Source organism: Harpia harpyja, chromosome 2 (assembly GCF_026419915.1).
Source record: "Harpia harpyja isolate bHarHar1 chromosome 2, bHarHar1 primary haplotype, whole genome shotgun sequence".
NCBI lineage: Eukaryota > Metazoa > Chordata > Aves > Accipitriformes > Accipitridae > Harpia > Harpia harpyja.
Genome location: NC_068941.1, coordinates 69,710,938 through 69,730,485, shown reverse-complemented (window position 1 = coordinate 69,730,485; position 19,548 = coordinate 69,710,938). Strand labels below are relative to the sequence as shown.

General features: G+C 37.5%; 1 protein-coding gene across 7 annotated transcripts in view; it reads left to right on the top strand.

Moving 5' to 3' along the window:
* RBPJ (recombination signal binding protein for immunoglobulin kappa J region) overlaps positions 1-19,548 on the top strand; it is a 155,417-nt gene that overhangs the window by 100,336 nt on the left and 35,533 nt on the right. Inside the window, exon 1 of one of the 7 annotated variants that reach the window (XM_052780307.1) lies at positions 10,503-10,543. The exons of the other annotated variants lie outside the window; for them this stretch is intronic. The gene's annotated coding sequence lies outside the window, so the exon portion shown is untranslated. Of the gene's footprint in view, positions 1-10,502; positions 10,544-19,548 lie in introns of those variants that run through there. 7 annotated transcript variants of the gene reach the window in all.

The window sequence follows — 19,548 nt, the reverse complement described above, 5'->3', positions numbered from 1 at the left end:
CCTTGTCCACTGATGTAGTCACTCCATCATAGAAGGCCACTAGGTTGGTCAGGTATGATTTGCCCTTGGTGAAGCCATGCTGGCTGTCTCGAATCACCTCCCTGTCCTCTATGTGCCTTAGCATAGCTTCTAGGAGGATCTGTTCCATGATCTTCCCAGGCACAAAGGTCAGGCTGATGGGTTGGTAGCTGCCAGGGTCCTCCTTTCTACCCTTTTTAAAAATGGGTGCAATCTTTCCCTTTTTCCAGTCACCAGGGAATTCATGTAGCTTTTGAGACTGCAGTAAATAAAAGGTGACCTCAGAAAATATGCTGAAGGTACCTGTCAAGACAGTTTGAAACCAGTCCTTGTGTGAGTGTTCCCTGAATCTAGGCTGAATTTCCATACGGAAATAAAATATGTAAGAATGAACTCTCTGGACATATCCAGTGGTTTTTGAGTGTTTCATCCAGGTAGTTTTTCTGGACAAAATCTTTATTTATTTTTTTTTATGTTGTTCAATACTTAGCAAGCAATCAGGAAAACTGAACTGACTCTTACCTGTTTCACCTTATTGCTGTACGGCACTTAAAATTAGCAGTAGACTGGTTAGACTTGTCAGTTTGCATAGTCATGAAAGTCACATTGCATCAGTTCAAATTTGAAAGTTTATCTTTTTCAGTTAGAACAGTTCTTAAAAAACCCAAAAAGCAACAGACTTGTTTGCCAGAAGTTATTAGGCAGTGATGAGTATTACATCTGTAGAGATAAGAGACTTCTTCACTTACTGGAAGTTTTCCTCTATGCTTCTGGTGCGTAGGATTCAAATTGTGGATATTGTTGTTTAAGGTACTTTCTTAACATAGATATTACTGGTGGCACTTTTGATACTTTCTCTATTATATTCGGTATTCTCCTACTTAATGTCCTGATTTTAGGCTATTTCCTTCAGTAATGTTACTACTTTTTTTTTTTTTTTAATGGAAGATACTGTTCTACCTGTGTCCAAATTGCTTTCCTAACTAATATTTTCTCCTTTTTGACATTAGTTGAAAAATTTGTATAGCCACTGCTTGATATCCTTTTCCTCTGATTCCAATTTAGATCTAGTCAATTCTGCTTCCTCTTGTTATATATAGAGCATATTGAAATAATGTTGGGGTTTTTTATTTTACTTAGTTGCTTTCAGTCTTGTTCTCTCCTTAATTTCATGAGCAGCCCTCAATTAGTTTTGCTTCTACACCCTCCCCCTTTTTTTTAATGCAGTAGTACACCAGAAGACTTTCTCTCCCTTTTTTTTCTGTGAAGTTTCTGTGTAAGCCCTATTCTCTTTGTTCCTGGGCAGTTTGTGTTCACTTACCTTTGTCCAGAGCAGTGCTTCCAGAGTGCTTCCCAACAGTGTTGCTCCTTACTCTGGATCTGTCATGTTCCCTTTTTTTCCCCCAATGTCTGCTGTCACTAGCCCTGTAAGGCTTGTGGTGTGCTTAGAGCATCACCACCATTATCTACAGAATGGGGAAGTCACTGTAACTACACAACCAATGTGATAATCTAACAACTGTATGTTTTAAGACAAATACAAACCCTATTCCTTGCTTTTTGGAACTTGGAGCTTGGCCATATCAGTGTCTTTGATCGTGAGAGGGGATGTCTAATGAGCACTGGTATTCTGCTTGTCTCCCAGCTAAAGAACTGGTGAGGATTGGAATTCAAGAACCCCAGATATCGTGTGAAATAAAAGACAAAACATTGATCCAGAGAGATGAGGAAAATTAAGTTATGTGGGGAGAGCCAAAGAAAGATCCTAAGTGTTAATATTGTGAGGGCAAGAAATGTGTTTTGGGAGGGGTAGGAAGAAGACATAGTGGAGGATCACTTTATTTTGGAGGAGTTTCGTTACTTCCTTTCACTACCCTTCTCTCAAGTATATGGGAAGCTATTACTATTTTGTTACCCTTTTGCTGCTCCAAGAGGGATGGATAAAATAGAACTTTGAATGAATTCAGAGACTGCAGTCTGTTGCTAGTGGCTTTGTAGGGAGTATATTGAAAGCTGTGAAAAAACAGGACACTTTGTTCTTACTAACATGGTGTATTTCTAAAGCAACAGAACTGGGAGAAAGGATTGTTTTTGAAGTGATGAAAGCAAACGAAGTAAAGCTGAGACCAGGTTTTGAAGCTAAATTCTGTAAATAAGCATTGCCCAAAAGGGGGGTGGGAGTGTGTGTGTGTATACAGATAAACTTCAGGTTGTTTGTTAAACAGCTTTGTTATACAACTTGAATTAATGTTTACTATACAGAAAGTTTCTCCTAACATAAGATGGGTTAAAAGAGCATGTGTAACTTTCTGCATGAAATTGTAACTTCTCTTTTTGTCTGGTTCAGTGGTTGAATACAAACGTTAGATTTGCTTTTCATAATACCTTTTCAGAATCTTAGAGAAACAATGTTCATGGTGGGGTCTTTTAATATAGGTTAAAAATTACCAGTTTGATTGAAAGAGTTCTCTCCCACATTTGTTGTTCTCATTAGAGAAGGCATCTTTAGTAGTTTGTAGATTTTTGCGATGCACTTGTCATGACCTTGTCTGCTATTGTTGCATCACAAAAAAATATGTATTTGAAAGGTTAACATAAAGATATTCCTGAAGTAGATGTGTAACACTGGTGCACTTTTTCTTTCAACAGTGAGCCTCAGTTTACTCTCAGTTGATTAAGAAGCTCAGGTAGTAGCCCTTTAGCTAAAGCACTCCTGCCCCCTTCATTTTGTATCAAAATTTAAAAAGTCAAATAAGCATGTCCTTTGGATATCAGAATTGAATAATAGTTCCAGCCAGTGAGGCTCGCTGTGTGCAACCTTTCTCCTTCAGTAAAAGGAACCTTCTAACATTCAGTCTTGCAACATTGGACGGTAGTTGGAGAAACAGGAAGCAAACACTTAAGCTTTGTCCCAGATCTTCATTGCTCCTTCTGTCTGTGGCCTCTTCCTTTTTTTCAGCTGCTATCTTAATTTCTGTCTTGAAAGCCAAAAGTAACTTCATGCTGTTCTCCTAAGAGTTGGGTCATTTTTCAGCTTCTCCTTTGCCAAATAACCTGTAATGGAATCTACTACATTTTCTTCTGCCTGAGGCCATTTATTGCATTGTTGACTTGCTTTTGCCTTTCTGTCTCAGTCCTCGATTCCTTATTCTGTCCGTTTTTCTACAGTGTCTACACATAATTGTAGCTGTTGGAAACATCTTCCTGAGGACTCTGAGTTCAAAGTGCCCTAGGTATTGGAACAGTATTGTTCCTGTAAGTAACCCATATTCACCTATAACACATACTGCTTGCAGACTTTGGGTGGCATGCAGGTTCAGTGAGCCCTTTTAACAGGGGGTCTAGTGTACCTGAAATGATGGATTATGTTGGTTTTCATTATGAAACCAGTCAGGATAACTGGAGCTCTTGGGACCTCTCTGTATTCTTTGTGTATTGTGAATAGTGGTGCCCTGGTGCTGAGTCTTCTTCAGGCTTGTCCCAAGGTGTGCTGGCATGGTCGACCAGAACTTCTAACTCTTAAAGGTTACGTAGTTGAGCAGCTGTTGGGTGCCTGTCACAGTGGTGTTTATGTAGTTAACCAAAGTATATTTCCTAAATGACGTTGTGCTTTATAGTTGCCAATCTCTGGGGAAAACTGGAAAATCCTTTCCTTGGGAAAAATTAAATAAACAAACCAAAACACCACCACCACCCCGAAAACCCTCAGCTGGATCTGCACATTCCTTCTTTTTTTTCTTTTTTTTTTTTTCTTTTTTTAAAAAGGTCTTATTTTGTTCTCAAAAGTTAGAAACATCTGGTAGCAGGGCTGTATTGCATGGTACCAAACCAAAACTGCTTGGGACCCTCAAATGTAGAAGCTCTGTTGTCTTATTTATTTAAATTAGCTTTCTGAAAAGCAAATACACGACTAGCAGAGATTCATTATGCTTTCCCTTACAGTTTGTAGTTAATTTTATTAATAAGCATTTGTATTATCATACTGTACTTGACAGCTGGCTTTCTGTGCGTACCTTCAGAGAGCTGTGGTGTTCTGTCGCAGCGCTCAGGTCAGCAGTGAGTGTCTGCAGCTTCTGAGACATGTGATTTGCAGGCTTTTCAAGTGTCATGGCAGTATGAAACTGGCTTTGCTCGCGTGTTAAAACTGAATTTTAGTCCTGGGGTGGGGTGATGCTTCGAGGCTGATGGTACTGATGATGCCAAGTTGCCTTGGGATTCCCTTGTACATCTACTGTAGCCCTGTTCTATAGCAGAACTCTCCCTTTGTCTCTTCTCTATCTACAGTATGCTTGGACCATGTGAGGTCCAGTTATTAATAAAAGCTGTGTTCATTCCTGGCATCAGTGTTGGGCTCAGAAATCCCCTGAACTGAAAATAGTCATAGACAGGCGAATGTTCAGGGGAAGTAGCATTTGGCCTTGTCTGGTTCTTACTCTTCTTCAGCTGTCCATTAATCCTGCTGTTGGAGATGGACAAATGGATTACTGGAGCCTTGGCCTGAATAGGAGTAACCCCTGCATCCACTAGCAGTGGGAGCAGAAGGCCCTTTACCTCTGGGTGGGACTGTCTTAACTCTGCCCTTCTTCCTCATCATTGCCTCACTTGCTTTGCAGCAGCAGAGGGGAGTGGAAGGGAATGGATGGATAGTAGTCTGGGTTTGGGGAAGAGAATGAACTCTCTAAACACAAAGGTAGATGGTGTGTGTGTGTGTGTAGGCATCCTAATCCTCTTTTGTCTCTTGATTCTCTTGAATTTTCTACTACTGCAAAGACTTTGTTGTCTGAAGAAATTTTGGAGGTGGGAAAATTAAATTTCACTATCTCAGTGTTGAAGTTTTTGTCTGATTCTTCAATTTTTTTTTTTTTTGTTAAGGTATGGAAACACTGAATGGCTTTTCTGTTTTACACATGTTCTTGTATTTAGCTGTAGGGAAGTTGGTCTTTCTCCCCCCAAGGGAATTTCCTGTGTATATGGAAAAAACACAAAACAGAAGTGAAAAATACCTCGGGCTTCCAAACCTGCCGCTCACATTTCACTTCTCCCACTACACTGCTCGTCATAGAAACAGTCCAGCAGTTCTTCCTCTGTCCCCGTGGCAATACCATCTATTTAAAGAGCTGGGCACCATCATAGCTAATATGGTAGGTAACTTGACACACAAAATTATTACAACAACCTGTGAACCACTGGGGAAATAAAAAAAAAAAAAATTAAGTTACACAGTGATACACTTTTCTGGTGTTTATCTTTAAATTGCCAGTATGTTTTATTAGCCTTTCTTCAGGCTAGTAAACATAACATAATTTGATACCTGTTCCAAGAGGTTTATAGTCATAAATAAACTTAGTATGCAACTCATGGTTTGTTTGTTTGTTTGTTTTTTAAATCCACTTAAGGCAGGGGCCCTAAAATTGTGTGTAACTCAACAGTTAAGTTGCATTTCATAATTTATTATTGTCATTAGAAATTCTGGAGACCCTCTGCTTACAATCTGACTGTAGAGCAAACAGTTGGTTTCTGTATTTCTTATGCCTGGGTCAACAGCATGTAGATAACAGATTTAAAAGACTTGTAAGATGAAATGCTGGTATTGTATTCTATATGCGTGAATGCCATTTTGACAGTGTTTAAACTTTCCCATAACCATATAAGATAATTTATGCACTTTAAAATTGTCATTCTGAATTTTCTTCATTTGTTTAGACTGCATTTTGCATATGCTATTGTCAAGTAGCAGGGTTTTTTTGGCCTCCCAAGTTTTTCTATAAACAGCAGGACTAAAAGAACTTGTGTTTACTATACATTAATGCCCTGTATGGTGAGGAAAGTTTACGGGACAATACTATGAGCTCCTTCATACCTAATGGGCAAAGTGTAGCTGTAGTATGGCTAAGGCATATGCTTACTATCTATCCAAATGGCATATGCAAAGTGACCAGCTGTGAAACAGTATGTAATTTCCAAGTTCTGCTTGTCTTTTTCAATGACATCAGTATTTTGGAAACGTCAATCCAACCTCCAGTTTTCATAAAACTCATACTAACTTAATTGTCTTTAAAAACTCTTCATTTTCAACTTAGTTAGAACTGATTTATGGGTTCCAAAGTTATTGCAAGAATGGCTAATCAGTTTTATAGATAAGCTTCATTTTTTAGTAAATTGGGAAACTAAAGCAATGAAGGAGTATTAGCTGTTAGTAGAATACTAAGCTTGCTCTGTGGACACATTAGTGTGTCCATATTTTCCAGAATGCATTAGTGCCTTAGAAGAAAAGATACCATCTCTTTAAAATGCTGAATTCTAAGCCATACCTTCTAATTTAGGACATCCCCCGAGTTTCTTTAGGATGAGACTTTTTTTTTCATTTATCTTGGCTGCACAGGCATCTGCATGTTTTAATTCAGGAGTTTGCTTATCTATCTGATTGCTGAACCTTAATGATTGCTTTTGTCCATGATTTTCCCATTTTTCTTGGAGAGGTCAGTCTGCCCTGTTTCAAGCAGGAGTAGGCAGGAATTGTGGGAAGGAAATCTCCCTATTGATTAGCGTGTTCCGCATACTACGCACTCAGCAGTCCTGTGTTGGCAATCATTTTTAAACCAGTCAAGATATGATTGAGATGGTGGTAGCTGCTAACTGAAATGACTTCTTAAATTTGGTTGTTTAGTACTTTAAAACAGTTTTGACGATTTACTTTCCCTTCTGGCCTGAATGTACTTGAAACGATGAGACAATGTTTTGAAAAGAGGTTGGGTTCAGAGCTCAGCAGTTGGGAGTCTTCGTAACACTGCTTAGGCACGCTTATCGTGCAGTAAAATCCTTACACAAAAAAATTGTGCCAGCACAGGCGTTATTCTGGGAAACTAGCGTTGTAGCAGTCACAGGTTCAATGTCGTGCAGAAGTTAAGTGCTGTTGGGTAAAACTTTCTTTTAAAATACTAGTTCCTTAAACACTTCGAATATCTACATCAAGTAAAATTTGTCTCGGAAACATTCTTGTTTTCAAGTTGGCTTCATAGTTTATAGTGTACCTCATTAAGATGCAGGGAGAAGTTTTGCCAGTAATTTGCATCTGTGTGGAGTTTAAACTTGACAAACCTGAAAAGCAAGCCTACTTGAATTAAGTATGATTCACACAATTTCCATTTAAAAAAATGGACAATAATAACTGCTTTGCATTTGTGCTCTGCAGATACTATTTTTTTTCTTATGAAAAATGGCCCATAAAAGCTATTTGGGCACAATAAGAACCTGTGTAACTATGCAAGAGAATTGTAATATTATAATACCAGAAGAAAGGATGATAAGGTGTTAGCCTGCTGACATCCCAGACATCTAATCTAATCTTTTCATATGGTTGTTGTAAATATACTGTGATAAGGAGGGGTAAAAGTGTATTTTTGGAGTGTCCGTTTAATTATCTTGTTCAGGGATCATTGACTCATTTACCACAACAGTTATTAGAAATATTGTCGTATTTGATGATTAACATTGTAGAGGTTATATTTCTCTAGCAATTTGTTTCTAAATATCTGAGTTTTGCAATTAAAAATAGCAGTAATTGAAAGGAACTTGTAGCTTATATCATTTAAACAGAAATATACTTGTTATACATACCCTATTTTCCTCTTTCTCTTTCGCTAGTCAAGTATTTGTTAAATGGAAATCTGAATTTCTGTGTCTTTCCTATGTGGGAATGCTCTGTTAATTATTGCAGGGGCTGTAGCTGAAGTATAAATTAATCTCTTGGAAACAGAGAAATAATTTACCTGTGAATCAATTCAACAACAACAAAAAATCCAAAGCTTTTAAATCTTTTAGAACATTTCTGTTTTTATAAAAGCACAGGTTTGTAAACTGCAGAGGGAATATCACCTAATTTTGCTGTCTCGTTATGTGATTTTAAAGGTTTAAGAATAATTTGCTTATATAAAATGCTTCCCAGTTGGAGACCTTTAGCACAACAACAGTGAAAAAGATTGACGGTGAAGAATGGCCTCCGAATGATTTAGCTGTCCTAGAAAGTTGAAAAAGCCTTCTAATTCTCCCTCTTTTCTGGGATGTGTGCTTATTGCTGCTGTTTTTATATTCATGGGATGATGTATTCATAAGCTTAATTACGAAACAGTATACTTGAGATTGATTAATTCTAGAATACTGACAGCTCATTTTGCAACTGCGCCCAGTTAATGTTAGTGTAACCACATAATTCCTGGGTGATGCAGTAAGAAAACATCTGAAATCTAGGAAACCCTGTAATTTTGTAAAACAGGTTGGTGCCACATATGGCTTTGTTAAAAAGTATATCTATTCACAGGTTTTGTGTCATCATTTTAATCTACTGAAGAGATGAATTTTATTTGCCACTTCTCTGAGTGTTCCTGTTGATTGCATTGTGGTGGTACTGGCACTCAGTGGGTTCCTGACTGAATCAATAAAATTGACGTTCCTTCCTTCCTTCCTTTCATCCTCCTCCTCCCCCAAAAGGCAGTTTTTGTTCTGGGTTACTGATTTGAATCTATCTGTGGAAAGGGCTGACAAGTGCTGGAGTTTGGTGTGTAAGGGTAGGTCAGTGTAACCAGGGGGAAGCTGGCAGGCAAGACTTGTGTTTGGTGGTGACAAATCAGCTCGGCTGCCTGTGAAGCCACAATCCAACTGCGAACTGTAGCGGCTGCGACACAGACATGTTTGCTAACCCTGACCTAGCAGAGAGGTGGGAAAGGCATTTGAGGCAGTGGTGACTTAAACTGTCACAGCAAGACTTGTCAGAGTTGGTCTGCTTAAACCTTAGAGATGTTAGTATACTTAGCTGTCATTTTGCATTAAGTTCTGACTGCAGTTGAGGTGACAGTCTTATAACTAACCTAAGTTAAACTTTGACTGCTGGTAAGATCTCTTAATTATGCTTAAGACTTGTTTTTTTGCGAGTCATTTTCCTTGCAGAATTCTTTTGTGTTTTATTTTCTTTCCCATGAGAGTTACAGGCTTGCTAGAATGTAAGAGAAGACAAGCTTAGCTGCTCCTTCTGTGTAATCTCTTTTGGCTTCTGTTAAAGTTGAATTTGCTGAGGTGACCGAACAGCTTTGTGCAACCAAAACCACTGGTTTCCCTCTGCCTCCGGATTCCCAGTGTATTAGTGGTGTGACAGATTGATGGGCTGAGTTGGCTCCCTCTGAAGGTCCTTGGAGCAGGACAGTAAGCCCCTTAGAGACAGATTAGTATGTTCTCCTTGTTTTTCTGCTGATAGGAAGCAGTTGCTGTAGTGTTGATGCTCCTTTGTTTATGTGGGTATAGAGTAAGGAAAAGCACATGGAAGAGTGATTATTTTAATAGAGCAGTGGTTAGAAATTTTGAGCTGACCGATGACTATCCCTGTCAAGAACCTGTTATCTCTTTATGAGGCGTTCAAAAGAAATACGTATTTGCCTTTATGGTTAGTGAGGTTAGGCTGTCTTTTTGAGAATCTTCCTCCTTTGCAAGTTCAGTATGGTTCTTTACCACTTCCTGGCAAAATCATTCACAATTTCTGCTTCTATTATGTATTTTTGGCATTACAGTGAACAGTGGCAATTCAAAGAAAACCATGAACCTGAAGTTTTTGTGCTTCTTTTTTATTCACTTTTTTTTAAGATGCCTTCTGCACAGGAGATGAATGCTTATCTTCCAGTTAAGGATGGAGGCTATATTTAAAGAGGGGAGACTGTTCTCTGAACACTGCAGATATTCAATCATTGAAAGCAAGGTTCAGCAAATCCTCAGGTAGTATAGTATATTGGAGGGTTCCTATATTGGCAGGAAGGTGGTCTAAAAAGTCTCATCTTGTGTCTAATTTGTGACTTTTGTCAAGTAATCAGGCAACAGAGGTAACAGTCAGTAAGTTTGTTAAAGTTGATTTCTCATGCATCTAAAAAATTTCTTCTTCAATCTTATTTGCAATTATGGGCAGATGGTAACTGTAAAAAGCACAGCTTTATTCCTCAATAGCTCTGTTCTTACCTTATTTAGAAATTTAATTTCTTAAAAGGTAGCTGCTTGTTTTTTAAAGGCTCACTGGTACTTAAATTATGGTTTAGTAGGGGACTTAGAATTGCTTTCTTAGGAAATAAAAGTCAAGTTCACTTGTGAAATATCTGTTCACAGGTGATGTGCAAGGTGAGATACAGGGGAAAATTTACTGTGCTAGATGGACAAGAAGAATCCTAGTAACGGTACACTGAGCAAATCAGTTGTCACTGAAAGCTGTGAATGTGGGACGTTACATGTGGAAGCACGCTTCAGACTGTTTTTATGTATTTGCAGTTTACCATTATTTTAGTAGCCAGTTTTGTGAACTACATGCAGTTGTTTTCCTTTTTCCTAACAGTCGCTCTTTTGTGATCTCAGTGGATGAAGATAAAACTAACGAGCCTTATATTGCACATTCCCTATGCAGTTACAATAGCTGAGCCAAATTATATTGTGTTTTAGGACTGAGATTCTGTTGGCATGCTGATTTTTCAAGCTGATAACTCTTTCAGTTGCTAAGGTAAGTGTGTGCAAATATGCAGTTTCCACTGAACATTTAAGCCAACGTTATTAGGGAGTCAATCAGAAATAATAGCATGTGAATATAAAGGAATCTGAATAAATGGAATAATTTTTGATGATGTTTCTCACATTCTATACCATTCCAATATTTTAATGGCATCCTTTAAGTTGATAATATCTAAGTTCTTTAGTATACTTGAGATCTTTGGGCTACTGTTGCTTCTTGCAGCAGTTACCTACAGCAAAAAGCAAAAGCAGGGAAAACACATTTCCAGATACATGTTTAGGCACTTTCTTGTTCTTAAATAAGCTGTCATTACTGACTTTCTTGCCTCACTTAGTGTGGCAGAGTTGTGTGAGTTCTGTCTGGATTAAAATTATGTCCTTTTTGGACTAGACCTTTGATTTTTCGAGTCATGTACGAGTATAGTGATTTACTGGATGAAGGGTTTTTTCCAAATGTAGGTAGACTACTATAAAGAAATTGGTTCGTTTAGTTTCTGTATGTTGTTTAAAAGTGAGCCTATTTACTGATACGGTGCAGGCTGTATTTAAATTGCAGTTGTGGTTCTGTGATTTTCTTTTTATGGGGATTGGAAAAGAGAGAGGACAATAATGAAAGCAGTGTGGGAGGATGAAAGCAGGTCAGAAAAGGGAGAGGGAGTTTCTAATTGAACCAGTGACTTCCAGTGAGAGGGCGTGACTAAATGAAGCAGAGCTTTTTCTATTGTATTTATGTCAGTATTATTTGATATAGTGCCAAAAGTGTATGTAGTGCTGTACAGTCGAAGACTTGTTTCAAACACGTAACATGTTCCCTGTGCTGGAGGACTTAAATTCTTTAAGTATAGGCCGGAGCAGTACAGGATCATGCAGTACAAAGATGTGATAGTGCATGGTTGGTGGCATTCACCCTGGAGCAGGTGGGTCTTTTTTTTTTTTTTCATTTTTGTTTTCTTGAAGAGAGGGAATGTTTTGTGTATCGATCAAAAACTTTCTGGATTTGTGATTTCAGGGGCTGCTGTGCCCCCTGCTTCCAAAGAGCCACAGTGCAGTTGGACCACCCATCGTTTGCTCTTTACAGAGGAGAAAAGGACTTCAGGAGTAGGAGAAATGCTAGCATTGTTCATGTCCCTTAGATATTCTCAATTGGTGAGGTTTTAGTTAATTTTATCTCCTTTTGTAGGATGGACAAGAAAGAGGGGGTGCCTTGCGTCAGTAGTATTTAAAAGCAGATTGGCTAAGGTTGGCTCTTTGTACATTATGTGTAGGTATGAAAACTGTATTTTTAAAAATGGGTTAGCTTTTAGTTCAACTCCTAATCTTCAGGGCAAAGTCTTTATAGCAGAATTTATTACAGTAGACACCCTAATGAGAATCAGGGCCTAAGTGCTGCTGGCAGGCAAAAGTGAGAGTGAGTTGATGACTGCATGTGACTCCGTTAGTGCATGTGTTCATCCTGAATGATGAACCAGCCTGCGGTGTGATGGGTGATCTGGAAACTGTCATTTTGCTGACTTCATCAGCTCTAGAGGATCGCACTTAGGAACACTGTTGCACCTGGAGGGAACAACAGGGGAGATAGGTGTCATTTCTTCAGCAGTTTCCTTCCATACCTCAGGTGTGTGATATTATAGAAAGAATAAAAGCCTCTGAAATGCATCATTTATCTGTGTGTTTAGTTACATATGTCATATTACATAAATCCAAGTATGTTCATAGCAAAAAAAACCCAACACTCTTAAGACACATATATCACTGCAAAGTAACGGATCTACATAATCTTCAGTGTCTTCTGCACCTTTCCTAGAACTAAATAACAGCCACAGCACTATTTTTATTGAGGAAGTAGCACAGCAACAACTTCTGTGGTTCTGCTAAGCGAAAGGAAATAGTAGACCATAAAATGTTTAGGGTATGAGTAGTCTACAGATTTAAAAACTCCTTTCTCTAAGATGCTATGCAGATAAAGTCACAGTAGTTAGGGACACTCACAGTGTAGGTTGGGTCATATTAAGCTGTATGGCATTAAGTTACAACAAATTATAAAGATCAGTGGAAGGCAAAGAAAGAATATGTGTGGGACGTGGAGGGGTGTAGCCTGAGAAAAGTTAAGTCTGCTCAGAACTTTGTGAAGAATTAAGGTTGTGTGGAATCGTAGGCTATGGAGTATAGAGTGGCTGAGAGAAGAATTACTTCATCACCTGTCCTTTCTTTTGATAATATAAGCTTGTTTATTTTAATTCTTTCCTTTTAGTTTGTATTTTCAGTGTGGTGTTTGTTACTGGTAGTACAACTGTCTCTATTTCCCTTAATGATCAGACCTGTGGATATTGAACTCATTTTTGTTTTGGAGAAGATAAAATTTTCTTTCTGAAGGTCTTTGTTTTAGCCATTTATATGGTTCATTTATTCAGTATCCTCATACGTGGAAAAGATAAATGTGAAATGTTCTATTTGAGCATAAGTAACATTAATTGCTTGTGTTTACTTCCATCTTATAACTGGATCTATGAATTCAGGTACGTCTTTTGCATTAATCTCTTAGAAATTGTATCCTTTAGCTGTTTTGGTTTTTTAATCATGTGTTAAACCTGTAGAACATCACTTTTTTGAGCTGTGCATTTTTACCATTGGCAAGTCATAACAGTGCCCTACTTTCAGCTTCATTTAAAAAATAAAGGATATCAGTGTGGAATAAGGTGCACTTATAGAAATCAAATGCATCAGTTATCTCCAAAAGCAAACATATTAAAAGTGATGTGAATCAACAGCTACATTTAATGTGTATTTCATAGACCAATCATAGCAGAAACCACTGTATGAAATTTTGTGGTCTTTTTTATATGCCAGCTCATGCGAGATCATAAATGGCCATTTTTTAATACGTAGGAATTCTCTTTGTGTCTGTGAAACCACCAGATGGGATAATGTTTCCTAGTGATAGATGATCTTTTCCCTTGGGAGCTGTGTTCTAAAATGTTTGTAAGAGAATATGGTTGTGTAGGTGAATGCACAGAAGTATTTTCAGTATTTGCATCTTGTCTTCACAGAAGTCTGTGCACAGGAAAATATACTTAGATTAACAGAAAATTCCTGTGTTTTAAAATGTACATCTGCTGCTTTGCTTTTACTGTTGATGTAACATGTTATTCTAAATGTGGAAATCTGCAAAAACAAAACAAGGGTGATGTGGAGTAGCTGAGTCTTACCATGCAGGTTGCAGTGTATGCTTAACCTGTATGAAATGTTTTTAACAGTTGGAAGATTAAGGGATAGCTCCTGAGAACTATTCAGTGTGTCCTGTATATGGGCACTGTTTTATATATGTTGGCTTTGATAATTTTAAGCACGTTTAAAGTCCATGAGTATAAACTTTCCTCAGTGCTTCTTTAGTTCCTCACTAATTTGTCTGTGGTAAGCAAAGTGAAGTTGGAAATGGGCACAGGATAGAGGATTAAAAGAAAGAGAGAAAGTAGGGTCCCAGCATGCTACTTGAATCCATCTGTTTCAGCTTTTCTCAGATGATGTCTCTGTCAACAGCTGAAAAGGAATACTTTTATATTAATCCTCAAACTTTAAATGTAAAACTAGAAAACCTAGTTTATCACTTTCCTAGATCTTAGATAACCGCAGTAGGCCAAGTAAACCTAGTGAGGTCACATACTGGTGAGCTTGTAGTACACCACATTTAATAGGGTTTGTGATAACTGATCACATAGCAACTTGAAATGAATTCTTTGAAAAGAATTTTTGTTTCTTGTGGTAGAAGCAATAGGCCTTGTTATGATGAGGGTTGTCTTGTGCTAAAGGCTGAACATACATTTGAAAGACTTTCTAGCTTCCCAGATATGTAGTGGTTGTTTTAAAGTTGAGGGAGAATGATAAAAAATACCTGTAAATGACTTGTCTTATTTTAATTTCTTTCTTTAAAAGGCTTTTGTCTCACTGTCCAACCCCAAACTCTTCACATTCTTTCACAAGTTTCATGGCTGTGTAAGAGTTCTAGAAGGTTGTATCTGACAGCTGACTGTGTTTTTAGAACTGGGATTAAGCAAAGCACAGAGGTTTCTTTTGCTACACTCCTAATTACAATATACCTATAGTAGTTGAAATAGCAGTATTTTGTCCTGCTCAGTCCTGTCACACTTAAGTAACTTTTGGGATACCAGCTCTTTGGTAGATATTAGAAATATTGGAACTTAACTTCAACCTCTCACCAAACTTCATTGTCACTTCGTATTGTTGGAGAGCAGAGGTTGGAATTTCTTATGTTCTTTCTTTCTGAATTGCCTAGTATATTCTGAAACTTCTCTAGAGATTATATAAAAATCTTAAATTCTTTTCATTAGACTCCTCCTGTTTCAAGCATTGTTTCCCTCGGACCTCCTCTGAGGAAGTAAAAACTTTCTTTAGTCACTCTATTCTATATTTAATTTAGTATTCTTAATCATCTCTAACCCCTAGTAAGCCTATGCAAAGCACACTGTATTTGTCTCAAAACCCATTTATTTGACAACTTTGTTTAGGGCAAGTGGGACTTGCCACTCAGTCTCTGGGTCTTATACTGCCCTGGATTAGTGATAGCCATATCTTATTTCTGACAACATCGAGAGGTTTGTGCTTCAGGAGAAGGAGCTGGAACGATTGCACTGAACAGTTACAAGACTTCCTTCCAGGGAAGTTGCCTTCTGAGTGCTTGTCTGGGGATTGTTTTCAGAATCCATACTGAGGTATTACAGTCATCTCTTGTAGCTTATTAAAGGGTTCCTCTAACATGTTCTGCAGCAAATACTGTGATATGTGCTATCATATAACTGGACTAATAAAGAATTGGGTTTGCTATTCAGGAAAATTATTAGGCCCTTGCTAGATCAGTCAAAAGCACCAACAAGTGTGCAGGTCTAGTTGGAAATGATTTGACAGTTGGACGTTTGGGAGTGAAACTTTTCCAATCAACAGGCACTCTGCCTTTTCAAAATCTGGCACTTCCTTCCCATGTAAAAAGCATTCATTCTTTAGTTTTCTCTGGGTCTGGCTGGGATGGAGTTAATTTTCTTCATAGCAGCTGTTATGGTGCTTGCTGTGTTCTTTGTGACCAAAACAGTGTTGATAACGTGCTAATGTTTTAGCTCTTGCTGAACAGTGTTTGCACAGCGTCAAGGCCTTCTCTGTTTCTCACTTTGTCCCATGTCTGTCCCCCCACAGTGATTGTGGGGTGCACAAGACGTTGGGAGGAGGCACAATCAGGCAGATGACCCGAACTAACCAAAGAGATATTCCATACCATACAATGTCATGCTCAGCAATAAAAGGGAGAGGAGAGGGGTTTAGAGAGGTTACCCAGGTTTTGCTTGGGAACTGGCTGGGCATCGGTCTACATGTGGGAGGTGGTGAGTGGTTGGCTTGTTTTGGTTATCTTTCTTCCACTTTTCCTTTGTTTGTTAAACAATTTTTATCGCAATCTACAAGTTTTCTTGCTTTTTACTCGTGCTTTTCTCTTCATCGTGATGGCGGGGTCAGGGGAGTAAGCAGCTGTGTGGTGCTTAGCTTCCTACCGGGCTTAGACCCCAACACCCATGATCTCTCTATGCTTGTGTAAGGCAAAAAGAAAATAGACTTCTCAACACATGAATATCTGCTATGTTTTTGGATTCTTCAGGGTAATGCAAGTATTTTGCTTTTATTTTCAATGTTTAAATTTTTAAGACACCATGAAAACTTCTGTCACAGAAAAAGTTGACAGAGAAAATGGTAACTGTAGTGTGTTTTTACTAGTCTTTGTATGTTCTGGAGTTAAATCTGAATGTTTTGCCTTGCCATAAGCTTTTCTGATGCCTCATCTCCCATAATGTTCTCAGGCCCATTATTCTACCAAGCAAGTCTTAGTTTGCCCTCATGTCTTCCCATTCTCAGTCCTCTCTCTTCCTGGTATTCCCCCCATGCTGGCTTCTCCAACATGCTTGCTTTCTGGTCAGCTGTTATTCCTACTGTACTCAAATTTGTCAACTCCCTTTTGCTTTTTGCCTTTCTGGAAAACTTTATTTACAGAAAGATCCGTACTTTTCCTACTAGATGCCAAAAATTGTGTCAGTCTATAGGCCAAGTGAAAATAGAATTCTTAAGTCAAATTGCTAAAGTTTGCCTCTATTTGAATGTTGTGGAAATATTTTTTTAAGGCTTCTGTGCTCGGTAAATAAAGGTGAATGGACTTTCTCAGGGACTGTAAAAAGGATGTTCTTGGCTGAAGGCCAATACCGGAAAAATTTGAAGTTCATATTCCAGGCAGGAGGATGCTAGAGCAGTTTAGTGACCACAGATTTTCAGTCAAAGTTGAGGATGGGACAGCATGTGATTTTTTTTTTTTTTTTTTTAAATATAATTTTGTTCTTGCAAATGGCAAAACTGTCTTGGTTAATTTTAATTTACCTATTTTCCTTCCAAAGTTGACTTGACACATAGAACCATTGGGGAAAAAAAAACCCCTCAGCCAAAACAGTTATCTCCAGAAAGTAAGACTGTATGACAGAAAAAAATTTGGTACTTTTAGTAGAGGCATATAATAACTGTTAGATTTTCTTTGTCTTTGTGCTCCTTTGTAGATGCTGGAAACAGTGGAAATTCATACTCCTGCAGCCATGGAAAACTATAGTATAGTACGTATTATCTGAGCTAGGAATTCCAAATAGGATTTGGCATTGTGATATTTTCTGAAAACATTTGAAACTTACCCTATATGTTGTGTCGTGTTTTTACCTAACCTGAGAATATTAAAAGTTTGAGCAAAACTAGTTAGTGTACTTGTAAGATTAATGTTAGTACACTTGTTCATTTCCATTGTTACTTGAGGGGCAGTAAAGAGGTAGAAAAGAAAAAGAGTAAGTTCACTTCCTGTTCTGTGAATGGGGAAAAGAAGTTTGAATAAAAGTTTGAATGACAAACTAGGACTTGCCAAATGAAAAGGATGGACTTGAAAAGAGGAATGATTTGAGACATGATGTGGGAGAAAAGTTATGCCCTCAGTGCAAAATGTGGAAGTGAAATTAATTTAGCATCAGAAGAGAAATAAAATACATGAAATAATAGAATACAAACTAGTGGTTGGAGAAAATACAGGACTGAAAAAAGAATTACTAGAAAAAGTGTAACTTACTGCAACAGCAAGTGATTATGGTGTGACTAATGCTCACGCTCATGTTTGCAGTGCAGTGCGTTAGGGAGATACTAATAAAATAGAGTTTGCACTGAATTAGTTTTGTGAATTGAAACGGCAACTTGACTGTATGTTCAGAATTCCAATACAGTACAATGAAACAGCGCTTAGTCTTGAATAGTAAAATAAAAAACAAAGGAAAGGCCATGAACTTGGTGAGCATTCAGATATAATGATATATAACTTATAATCAGGATTTCAAATTATATATATTTAGCTTGTTTAATAACCACTATAGGAATAGAATTATGATACAATTTTTAGTTTCCTCTCCTGTCTATATTTGTTATCCATCAATCTGCATATTTTCAAGATATAAACAAAGACGAGGAATAGAAATACTGAATATAAAAAGGAATTTCAGAACAGTGAAATCCAGGGAAAACCTATGCAAGAAAAATGTTGCAGTCTGTCATCTCTGACAGGTAACCTTGAAATGTCTGAACTGGCTCATTTTTCAACATGCCAGTTAAATATGAAAATTTGAAATAACAGTAATCATAGCTTGTGCAATGTCTGTCATTTAGTACAAAACCAATGATAATGTGTTTCTTGTGCTTTAATATGAGCTGTCTTAACATCAGAAAAATTAAAAAGCCTCTTAGTCTTTTCTTCTACATGGTAGTTACTGATAGTTTTTGTACTTCAGGTTGTGTTTTCAATACAGGTATCTATATCAAGTTGCAAGCAAATGGAAAGAGTAAACCAGATGAACCATTACATGAAATACATGTGATGCTTTTTTGTTTTGGTTTGGTTTGGGGTTGTTTTTTTTTTAATTTTCATGTATTGTTTCTATATCTTGAGTTTTGCAATGTGACTGAAAATCTGGCATCCTGAATGCAATTGCTGTTGTGGAATATATCTGGTTCATAGGAGTGTATATACCAGACTGTGCCTGCTAGTGATCAGTAATGGACAATTAAGGAAAGAATATGAAAGACAGGGTAAATGTAGACTGGGTTTTTTCCTCCTGGTAACTTCTTTGCTGCTGGTAGAACATGGTTTAGGTTTTCCTGAGAACAAGGTTGTAAAAAACAGGTCATTGTGAGTTATAGAAGCTGATGGAGTTCTGTACCAGATTTTTGTTTAATCTTTTGAGTCCATTTGTGCTTTCAGCCTCCACAATATCCTCTAGCAATATGTTTCACAACTTAGTTATAACAGTGTTTGTAGAGCAAGGAATTTTTTTTTTTTTTCTAAAATGAAGTTTTCAGATATTAGATATATTTCTTAATTCCTGTGTTTGTGAGAGAGAGAATAACCATCTCCTTTTCACATTTGGTCTCTTTTTTATTAGTCTCTTAGGTCTCTGCATCTGTTTGTCACTCTTCTCTCATGTTCTCGCCCTCACTAAAGGCTGAACAGTTTTAGCCAATTGCATATGAAAACTATTGAGCATCCATATTGACTTTTGTGTTATCTTTTATTACTCTGAGATAACTTTTTTCCACTACGTTTTCAGTGAACTCCAGGCAGTTTTCAGAATTGTGGGTGTGTGGCAGAATAATGCTATGACAGGGTAATGTTTGTGTTTCCTATTCCATTCTTAATCATCCTTGAATTCTAACTTCTTTGACTGTTGCTATTGAGCTAGGGAGGTTTTTTACTGGGTGTGTAAGAATGCAATGTCCATCAACCTTGTTCATGCACATATTGGTCACTATTTAAATAATTTTATTTATAGCATTCCTGTACAATTCACATTAATTTTTCCTAAAATATAGTTATCCCTGTGAAAATGTCTACTAATCTGAGTCATGTGTAGGTAAGTCTTAGAGTTCTTAGTT